This window comes from Pinus tabuliformis, chromosome 2_2 (assembly GCF_031772625.1).
Source record: "Pinus tabuliformis cultivar Carrire ecotype Pingquan chromosome 2_2, CPIR1, whole genome shotgun sequence".
Taxonomy (NCBI): Eukaryota; Viridiplantae; Streptophyta; class Pinopsida; order Pinales; family Pinaceae; genus Pinus; species Pinus tabuliformis.
Genome location: NC_142300.1, coordinates 183982021 through 183994027, shown reverse-complemented (window position 1 = coordinate 183994027; position 12007 = coordinate 183982021).

Genomic DNA, 12007 nt, shown 5'->3' with positions numbered 1-12007 from the left:
CGGAAGTGAGAAACTTGCCATTGAGGCATGCAAGCTTCAAAGTACTGAAGGGGTTGTTCCTAGATCAACTTCTTGGATATTGAGCTGATGTCGACAAGAAGCGACCCGTCAAAGGAGGGCCTTGATGAATCCAACATCAGTGACACGGAACGGAGCTAATGATTTTAATGGAGGTGAAAACGATCTGTGACATATGATTCAGGGTGGCGGTCATGAATGGATGAAGGATAATGTATGGATGGGACCCGATTGACTCTTTTTGAACGACTTCTCTTGAACATATGGCGACACTGATGCGATGGATCGGTAGCATTACCCCAAATATGTATGGTATGGCGAGACCATGGTGATGTGACCGGTGAATGAAACAACCCAACCCGATTGTGATACGGAGGAAAAGTGTCATGTTCAAGAGCGACTTGCTACCATCAAAGTTTTCTTTAGTTTCTCCCAATTTTTCCCCAGTCATTGCTGACCAGTACCTCTTTATTTTTGTCAAGCTTGAGGAGGATAACATATGCTTGTTCTATAACCTGCCCTTCGGGCAAGCCCATCACTATGTTTTAACGAGCCTAGCGATAGTGAAACTCGTTCTCGTCTAAAGACAAGTTTGTCGCTATTTAATAATTTTAACGAGTCTAACGACAAGGATAACTCGGTCCTTTTCATTTTTAGAGAGTCTGAAAAGGTACATAAAGTCAACTCCAAAATTCCTTTTTCGTCATCTAATCCCTTAAGTCCGAAAAAGTATAAAACAATACAGAAGGGATGAGTTTTCGATAGTTTTAACGAGCCGAACAAAACAAGCGCTCGATCTTTTTGTGCAATAATCCCTCAGGTCCAAAAAGATTAAAATCTAGAGGAGGGATGGCTCTTCCTGTCCTTTAACGAGCTGGAAGGCCAAAACTCGGCAATCTTTTCATATTTTACGAGTCAGTTGAAAAGAGCTTAAAGAAGACTCGTCTTTTGAGGAACGAGTGATAAACAGGGTTAGCAGCAGATTCCAGGTACAGGTTGGAATTTTCCAATCACGGCAGTGTCACAAGGATGGCTAGGTGAAATCACTCTTCGCAGCTGTTCCTCAAAATGGGTAAACAATCATATGGAGGTGAACGATCGGCCAAATGAAAAGTGGAGGTGGCAGGTGCAAACATGACCAAGGCTTTAATGGCTGATGATATTACATTCACAGTGGTTACTTACCGGTAATGGGTTCATTTTTTAAAGAGCTTGAATGCGCCAAAACATTGCTCAAGCTTATGTTTATTTTTTAACGAGCATGAATTCCGCGTTAAAACTGCTTGGATTTTGCATTTATTTTTTAACGAGCATGAACTTTATGCTAAAACTGCTCGTTTTACCCAGTCATATGATAAGAGTGTCTCATCAAGATTCTATTTTTTTTTATGGAGCTTCATCTCACTAAGCTTTGCTCCGGATCCTTTCTTTATGCAAGTTTGGAAACGACTAATCCTACGAGTTTAAAGGGTTAGAGGTCCTAAAAATTTAAAAAATAAATAGCTGCCCCTTGCTTGCACTCCGAAAGGTTTGCATGCCCCCAGGTATAAAGTACGATTTCAAGGTTACCCCTCAATTTGCAGATAAAACATTTGTTTTACCGAGAGAGGCCTACCTCTTTCAGGTTACCCAAAGATTGTCTCGTTAATATTTCAAACAAAACACTTCCTCGGCAATGTCTACCGAAATAAACAAAGGTGAGTGACGACCCCTGCCCTCTCACATAACTTTGAAAAGAGAATCTTATTCCAGAACAACCCCTCTTCCAACCACGGACGGGGTACGGACTAGTCATATTCTCCCGCGGAAACCTACCCTATACCCAAAGTTTTCCTGCCGAAGCAGGCCAGGACGCATGCCCCCTGGGTTCCGGTCATATCCTCCCGGATTACTCGCGCTCATCAGGAGGACGGACCGTGGGTTGAGACACTTCTTGCATGAATAGACCATTTAGGGATGGTACATGACTATTTGCGATGCGTGATCCGGGAAACGAAAGTTGGTCTACGAGCTTGACCATTCTTCCTTCATGCGGAAAACACATTACTCTAAAGAGTGTGGAGACTATAGCTCTCATGCAATATATATAGTCTCATCCAAGGAGTAGGTTATAATCCAAGGGTCCTTGAACGACCATCACGTTCATTTGAACGGTCTTCCCTTTCAATGTTATAGGCACATTGGGGAGGATCCCTAAAGGTCGACTGGTTCCTTTATCAAAGCCTGATAGACTTCTCATCTCAGGCAAAAGCGTAGGCGAACCAAGCGCTTTCCAAGCAATAGAGGAAAGGATACTCACAGATGCCCCCTCATCAATGATAGTGCTAGCCATTACCATTCTGTATATTTGACAAATAATTCTGAATGGTATAGTGGCTGGCAACCGGGGTTTGCCTAGTTGGTTCCAGTCAAAAGACACAACTAGGTTGCTTGGTGGTGGGACTGAGTATACGGCTAGATAGCGCTCTGATGAACTTCCTTCCTGCGATAAAGGAATGGTGGCATTTCCCCCTTGATCATCAGAGTCAGTGCTGATGAAGAGAATCTGGACGGTGTCGTCTTTATTCTCTTCTGTGATGATGTCATTCGAAGATAGAGCCTCTGAAGGCAAAACCGGGTCAACTGCCATTTCAACCTTTAGACTTTCGTCAGGTATGGATTCAGACGGTTCATCTTCAATGATAGGTGCTTCGGCTAACCTCCTGGGCGGGTCAGCCGGATTCTCAACTAGCGAGGGACTAGGCAAGAGTTTTTGATATCCAGGAGGAAGTTGCCCTCGTAAAATCGGGCGATCTTCCAGAACTCTTTTTGCCTCGTCTAAGAAGGGACAACGGTGGATGGCGTGATCGCCTTCACACAGTCTGCAGGGAAATTTAGCTTTCCCGTTCTGTCTTGGGGCTTCACTCCCACTAGTTGATGGTGAGCAGTCGACATGGCTATCAGAGGTCGATGCTACCGAATTGTGCAAACGGGGGGACCAGTCCCTTAGTATCCAGGGGATACAGGGACAATCTCTATGGAAGTGGTCTCCCTTGCATATGACGCATGGCGATTTAGGCCTTACGAGTGCTGTGTGTGGATTTTTGTTAGATGACACTTGTTTGCCCCCAGTCGCCTTAGGCTCCTTCTTCTTCTTTTCTTTCTTCTTCTTCTCCTTCTTCTCCTTAGGAACCCGGTTTTTTGTTCGACCAGTTCCGTCAAGCGAAGAGGAAGGAGGGGAGGAAGATGAAGTGGAAGGCTGGGAGGAAACTCTTGTCTGATCTAACTATTGACTCGACTGTTCAGGAATGGTGGTATTCTGAATGACATTGGTTGAAAAGAGCCAGACTGGTAGGCCAATTGTCAGTCCTGGAAGCGACAATGTGGCCATGTGGGGTGCACCAACATCTCCCCAAGAGGAGAAGGGACTAGGATTTCCACCAAGAGGAATTCCTTGGTTGGTGTGCTCCATCTTTTCAACCTAAAGATCAACGCGGGAATAAAGGGTGATTGTTCTGTTTAAAATAAATTGTTAATGACGCTTTAGACACAACTTGCTTTTTCACTTTTAAAAAGTCGAGAAAAAGCTAAAGATGACTCTAGTCTCCTTCGATGTTTTAATGAGCCCGAAGTGACAAATGCTCGGATGGACTTTTTCTGTTATAGAGTCTAAAAAAGGCCAAAAGGAACTGCTCTGGAGTTCTAGGCAGAGGGTGTGCCAAACTTTTCGCAAAACCGCAGAATACTTTTTAAGGTACGGGCGGTCAATCTTCGTGAATGTTGTGTTCACTGCATTGCGATCAGTAGGGCGGCCGACACGGTTTCCTAAGGATAAAAGATATATGCCTATAGGGGTCTCCCAATATATACGTGATGGTACGTGGGAGCACAATCCGTACTAGTGCTATCGTCCCTCAGAAGGAATCACCCACCTTCCATGAGATCGACAGTCACTAGGCTTAACGACGTCGGAACATGTCTCTAGCCTAGACCTCTAGGTTGTGTGTTATGTTACAAAGCATTGTTAGGTTCATTCAGTTTATTTTAGGTTGATCTTCTTAAAGTTTTCCTTTCAAGGTTCACCACGAGATGTATGATACAAATTCCTAAATGCAGTCTAAAGATGATAAGCAAGCTTTATTATCTTTTCAACTTTGAAAATCCTAGCTACTAAGGGAAAAGAAAGACACCATCTTTTCTCAAAGAGCAATCAGCATACTCTAATGCACTTTTCCTAAATCCAACATGCAAACTATCAAATGCAAAAGGCACAATGCAGGTGTTTGTTTTCCACTTTCTTAGTATTAATGCCTACAAAGAAAGCTTTTTGCACAACTTTGAATTTGCTTTTAAATGATCAATACAAACAAGTTCACTTTTTCGAAATCAGAGAAGATAGAAGAGATTACAACACTTAACGATTTTCGAAATAAAGACTTGTTTTGACACTTAAAAGAGACAAATTCAAACCAATAAGCAAAAGTAAATCTATAATCAATCTGCAAACAACCAATGAACTCTCTTCTAAGATCACAATCAATCAGATCTGAATCAAAGGCTACAGGATGACCACTTTACTCATGCACAGGAAAACTGTAAATGACGCCACAAACACATAAAAACACTCACAGTCTTTTTGTACAAAAGGAGGCGGAATCTAAGCAAAGAAAAGGGGTTATCAGACTGGTACCTATGCTGGTTAAAGGCTGCAAAAAACAGAGATCAAAACAGGGCAACAGACAGCAGAGAACCCCAGCTGCACAAGGCTAAACTGGTTCAGCGCAAGTCCAACACTATGGAGTTGACATTCAGCGCAGGTAGCCTTCACGGGACCTGCCTTGAAATGCAAACTGCCTTCACAGTGTCTGCGCTGAAGGAGAAACTCTCGTTTCCCCTGGGTTCTGGGTCACAAAATGCTCAAAAATCAATTGTTTCAGGCCAAATCAGAAACACAAGCAAGGTATAAACAGAGGGATGCTTTGAGAGGGTACTAAAGACTATCACAAAGGATCATCAAATCATTTGTGGATCCATTGTTTAGATCATAGACAAGCCCATCAACTAGATCAAAGCAGCAACTTTCTACTTTGCATCCGGGAAAGATGCAGTTCGATTGTTGCTATCAAGTCTATGAAGTAAACAAATGACAGAAACACAAGTGAAATGAATAAACAAATTCTCCCCAGTGGAGTCGCCAATTTGTTGGGGGGAAAATGCCTATGCGGGACGATCCTATCCACCTAAGGTGTGACAGTGCCTTAGCAACAAACAGATACAGCTATTCTGGTTTCTTCCTTTATGAAATGTGAAAGAGGGGAGATCGATAAACTTACCGTTTTCTTCCGTTTGTCCCTCGATCTAGATCCTCTTCTCTTTGGGTGTTCACAGCTACTTGCCTCCTCGCTTGCTCAAGAGAACAACTACTTGATTCCCACGAGATCACAAGAGAACAACTACCTGTGACAAGAGAACAACTACTTGCGACAAGAGAAGAACACAACACAAAGGCAAATATTCATATTCATAAATGATTCAGGATTAGAAGTAAATCAAATACACTAATGCAATCATACAAATACACCAGTATATAGGAGAAAACCAAGATAGCTTTATTGATTGATAACAAGGTTCAGGAAGAGATACAACCCAGAGGGCTCCAATCCAGCATCTCCTTCCCAGCAGAATGGAATTCCTTCTTCAGCTCCCTTCAAAGCATTAAGCACCCAATGTTTCCAGTCTCAAACCAACAACAATTCTTTGCAATAACAAAAATTCCAGCCTCTAGATCTCATGGAGGAGAGATCTATATATAGTTATTTTGGAGAGAGGATGAGTCAGCTTGAGATCTGACTAGTGTCCTCTCCCTCTCTCAGTTCTTGAGTCCACTTGGAGGTTCTTGCTTCCACTTGGAGATTTGGAACCTCTTACTCATCACCAGTCGAATTCCCTGAGGCAAGTGTCATTTTGGAAGCTTCCTGAGCGTTGACACATTGAGGAATGAGCCTGCCACATGTCCAAACTCGCTCAGCGCAGGTAGTTAGTGTTGGAGTTGACATTCAATGTAGGTAGCCAGTGTAGCAGTTGACATTCAGCGCAGATGCTCAGTGGAGCAGTTGACATGATCCTGAATTGACTTGTTTTTGAGTGGTTTCAGGTGGAGAACTTCTGTGAATTGCTGTGGTTAGTTAGCCTTGTTCCTCTAGGGGTAGGAACAACATGTTTAGGGACTTTGGATCCCTTAGATTATGGACATTTCATGCTCAGTGCTGCAAGGCACAAAAATGTCTATAACAGAGAGTAGGTAGAAAAAGTGGATGAAGGTTGGAATGAAGTGTTAGGGCACCTAGGGTCTACCAAGAATCATGAGGAGAGATAAAGATGATTGGATTTTCTCAAGGAGAGAGGAAGAAATTCTATGGAAAATGCAGGAAACTAAGTCAGAGTTGAGGGGAGACTTGGGTGACCCGTAGGGCATGGATCAGATGGAGGATGGGATGGATGATAGGCTGGCCTGCTCCTAGAAGATATCTACCACATAAACAACTGAAAATCAATTGATGAGATTAAGCAAGCAATGAAATAAGTGCATCTAGAAAAACAGAGTTTTGCATCGAACTAATCTAAACTATGATCTATGAAAGGAATTGCTGATAACTGCTGCAAGAAAGGAAATCATGGAAGAAGACTATGGTAAATAAAGAAGTGAGCATGATGAAGAGGTTCTGAAGCAAAGAAAACTAGACTATTAACCAACTAAAAAGCTGTAAACACTAGAAGTCCTATGAATGAGGAAAATTTGTGTTTTTAGGGCAGCAAGAGGGTCTTAGCCCCAAATCATGGTGCCAAAGGGAGGAAGAGAGGCCAGGGCATTGTTGCTAGCCTTTTGGATCTTTTCTTTATCACTGCTTAACCTGCTATAGAAAGCACAAATGGAAGCAAGCTATTGAATCATCAAAAGCAACCTATCTTTAACCATCAAAGAAATACATTTAACATCAACCTAATCTACAAACTGAAATAAAACATACAAATACAAGTAAAGAGTAGCTTGGATACTTAGATTGGGCCCTAACCCAAGAGCTTCAGCGCTCTGAGGTAACTCAATGCTAGCTCAAAAAGGATTCCATCTTTATTTCCAAAACAATAACAAGATTACATGGAACTGTCAAAATAATATGCTCGAAGTTGAGAAGAGTTTACATAAGCAAAAGTACAACAAAAATCCAACAAAAATCTGACCCTAGTGAGGTCCTAGGCCTGTCTACTTATGCAAATGAAGCTACCAACAACTTTCTTAAAATCAGGGAGGCTTGGCTCCCGAAACTCGAGATAATCATCAGGCATCCTCCACTTGCTCGGCTACCTTCTAGGGCATGACTTGGCTACTTGTACTCTAAGCTCAATGAAGGGGAATTCATTGTGAGGAGTAATAAATGAGGGGGGTTCCCTCCTATAAGTCCTCTCCTTTGTCCACTATCAGTTATTTCGCCCATTTGTCCACTGGATCCTTGACTTTGACCTCAAAAATCATCAATAATCTGCATTAAACACATGTTAGACCACATGGCATCATAACTAACTCAACTCACTCTATAAGCATAAATATAATAAGAAAATCATACAATAAGCTAAGAGAATGGTTGATTTGACTAGGTTAGGAGGTAAAATGAGCCTATATAATTACCCATTTGTGAGGCTCGTCATCACCCTCCTATTGAAAGTGTTGCTCATCCTCTGAGAAACTTAGTCCATCTCCTGATCTTTTATGGCCTTGGTTGCCTCCCTAGCATCCCATGCTTCTGATGTGGTCTCCTCTTACTTGTCATAAAATCTTGCCTTCCTGTCTATCTCTTCCCATTGATCCTGCTCTTCTTCTTCTCTTTTGCCTTCCAACATGCCTAGCAGTAGTGGGGGACTCAATTTGAGGCCCATCCAATTGACCTTCAGCCTCTGCATGGAGCACTTATACATTGGCACTCTCCTTAATGCCTCCTTCATCCTCATTGAGGAATGATATTCCCTGATCTGCAGACTGTGTGGTAAGGTGTTCCACCTCCTCATACATGCATGCACACAGTCATCCCCAAGTAGTATTTCCATATCCTCGAAGTGCGCAATGGCTTGTGCTTGATCACTTATATATCTAGGGGAAATCTAAGGATTATTGGTAAGCAGGTTATGTGTGCTGATGAGTTCCATGGGGTCTGATGGCTCAGCTTTGATCATTAATGGCTTATTGTGCTCCTTTACCATCAACCTTTTTATTTTTGCTACCCTTAACTCATCATGGTTCATTCATGAGGCCATGGCCATTAGTTGTAGGTCCCCTAGCCTGTCATTGGGGTCCCATACATTCATGTCTGTGAGGGCCATGTTATGTAGGTATAATTCGACCATTTTTGGCTTATATTCTGATGTTCTTTGGTCACACAGGTCCATAAAGTGTCTGTAATCTTGGAAAGGCATTGTGCCTCTTTGTGCCAAAGTCTTTATTTGAAATTGCAACCATTGGTCCTTGAGATACAAGCCATAGGGTTTTTCTGGTGTTCTACATTGCAATGCCTCCATGGACCAGCTGGCCATGCATGCCAATTGGGTCTCTTTCTCTTGCAGCTACCTCCTTAGCAATTCATTTTCTGTTTCAAGTTGGCTTCTTGTAATTGCTTCCCTATGTCTGATAGCACTCAACTCTCTTCCCATTTCTCTGAGTTTGTTCTACATATGGCCAATATCCTCAACCCATTTGGATTTGGATATTTGCATCCACCTATGTGTTCTTATCCTCTCTTTCTCTAATTCAAAGAATAGTGGAATTGCAAATTTTTGTGGAATTATTCTTCCCCCCTCAAGAAGACTGTAGTAGGAGCCAAGACTGGGCTAGGGATTAGGTTCTTGTAACTATATTTCTTCCTCTTTTCCCTTTTGCTATATTTTTGTCCTTTTCTCAAGATTTTGGGTCTCCTGTAGTTTTAACAGTGTCTCCTGTAGCATTGTTTGTGCCTCCTATAGGACTATTTTTGGGTCTTGTAGTTCTACCTTTTCTTTCCATGTGGGAGATCTTGGAGTCCCCCTTTCATATGTGATAGGTGCCTTAGGAGGGGATTATTTTCCTTCGGTAGAGGGTGAATCTTCAATTATAATTGGCACTTTTGAAGAAGGCTGGGGTTTCCCTGTTTTGATTCTTGTGCTCTTCCTAGCCCTAAAATACATGGAGGCCTACCTTTTCCTCTTCTGTTTTGGCTTGATGGGTGTACTGAGGGCAGTGAGAGTAGCTGCTACCTCTCTTTCCAGAGTCTTAGGGGACATTTCTCCTTGTTCTGTCTTTTCTGCCCCTTTTTCCCCTCCTTCTGTTTCTCTTTTTGTCTCTATTTCTTCAGCTTTCTCCTCCTATATTCGATGTCAAATTTGAGTGAAATGAGTTGCGTTGGTTCAAATTGCCGAGATCTATCCAATAGTATAGGTTTTGAGCTTTATCACCCACTTTCAATTTTGAGCATTATTTTGATCCACTTTATCATTAAGTAATTGGTTTTGATCTAACTTTAAATAGAAATAAACTATGCATGTTTACTCTCAAAACCTCATTCAACATTTTTTCATACTTAGAATAATTCAATCCATTGTTGATCTAAAGATGATCTGAGGTTGTCATTGATGTCAACCCAAGCAGCACCAAGGGCTACCCTGATCTTGCAAGGGAATTTTGACTTGAAAAATTACTCTATTTTGAGTCAAGGATCTTCTAGATGGATTCTACTCATCGAGATGTTTCCGTTGATATATGGAACGCCAAGTAATTCTTCACGGTTTGAGAGATATTCGTGTTTGAAGTTACTAACCCCAGTTAGTGGGCTAAAACCCTATGGGGTTGTGGCATGGCACTCATAATTGGTTTTGGTCATTGAATAGTGAATAATTAATTATTTTTAAGCTCCTAAAATCCCTCCAACATTCTCTATAGAAGCCCCTTCCAACTCTATAAAAAGAAATCTCATATATCCTCCAAAAGTAGCGATCATGGAATTTTCGCTATAACTTCATTTTTGAGAAGTCAATATTCTAAAGTTAAGCCCCATTTGATTCGCAATCCTAATGAACGTCGTGACCGAATTTCAGATCTTGGTTCGCTATATTTTTAGAGATATGATCCGTGGAATTTAGGGTTTTTGCAAGTTGCCGAATTTCATCTCAAAGAAGTGACCTTGGGAAAATTGTCATAACTCTCTCTCTAAGAGGATGATTGGAATTCCATAAAAATTTGCTGATAGCGAATGGACAGTATTTTTTTGTGTATCAATTTCAGAGCCAAAGGATGAAACAGTGACATGTGGCACGCCGTACAAGTTCACTCTACTATGCTAGTCCATAATTAGGTCATTGTGAGAGATTGGGCATAACTTTGTCTTGAAGAGTCCAATTTGGGTCAAACCTATGGCATTGGAAAGAAGAATCAAAGGGCTTCTATAGGACTGAAGATCACATGTTTTGAATTTGAAATCTTAGAGATACATCATATTAAATATCCTGCTCCTATAAGGCAAGAAAAACTAGATCAAGTGTTGTCAAGGAATGCAAAGGACCAGACTTTCTAGGGCTAAAAGAGAAAGGTGCAGCAAAATGATGTAGCAAAGCTAAGCTATAGGTAAGTATTTTCTGTATATGCATGTTCATCTCTTAATTGCATTAGGTTTTTTGTATTCTAATTTTTTGTTTTTGTTTGGCACTGACATATGCTCTACAAGATGAGGTAAGTTTTGCTATTATCATGTCATGGGTATTTCCTTGAAGACTTTTTGCAGGTATTATATATTCATCAAGAGAAGATTCAATGCATAATATAATGTTATGAAGAATGAGAAAGGGTAGCATGAAAAGAGTAGCAATCAAGGTGTAGAACAACAACAAGAAGTTCACCACATGAAGTCTTCAAGTGGGAAGTACTGCATACAGACATTGTAAAAGTATCATTGTGTAGAGTCATTGTAAAAGCATCATTGTAAAATTTGTACAAGTCTCTATCTGCCAAGAGTTGAAGAGGTAGTGTTGTGAGGTCTAGGATCATCATTAGGTGGTTGTGTCATAGTTGGGGTTATTTTCTAGTGTGTCGTCTTCTTCTACATCATTCTACATCATTGTAAAGTGGACCATTTTCCTTGATACAGGAGTCCATTCTTCTTTTATTCTTATATAGGGTGGTATGGTGGTGCTAGGTTGGTGCATGAAGTCACCAACAAGTTCAAGCCTCTGAAAACTTTAGGGTGGTAGGGTGGTGGTAGGGTGATTTGTAGCTCATTGCGTGTTGGGGCATCCGTTCAGTTGACTACTGAAGAATCTTGGGTGTTGGAGTGTCCATCCAGTGGGAGTTGGAGAAGAATGATTTTCTAGAATTATAGGAAGTTGTTGCTTTCATTTCAGTTGGGGCTAAAGATTAAAGAATTTATTAGAAAAGCGTTCAGTGGTTTTTGACCTGGAGGGGGTTTTCCACCTAAAATATTTGTTCCTCTTGGTTTCTTTTAGTTACTGTTATTAGTGCATAAACGTTAATAGTAATTGAAGATTAACTAATGCTCTAAAAAGATTTAAAAGTTCTAATTGCTAAGGAATACTGATTCACCCCCCGTCTTAGTATTTTCCAACAAGTGGTATCAGAGCTTGGTTCCTTCAGTAATAACTTAACCGCTGGAAGTCAGTTCTCAGAGCATAGAGACGGGAAAGTCAAAGAAGTGGGTTATTGTTGGCATTATGATACAGGTGTTGTCCTTGATGGGAACTCACTCAGATGAAAGATCACAGTACAATAGGTTAACAACAAACAATTACAGATCAGACTACAAAGAATGAAGAAATAGAGGTATACGTAGGTTCACCTTGACCAAGCTGCGTATACAAGTAGGTTCACTGACCACAAGTAGCGTATATGTACACATGCACTTTCAGAGAAGGAAAAGCGCTTATACCTTGGAAAACTAAGTTTTTGGTTGAAAGCATTTGGTCCATGGTATTGGTCCAA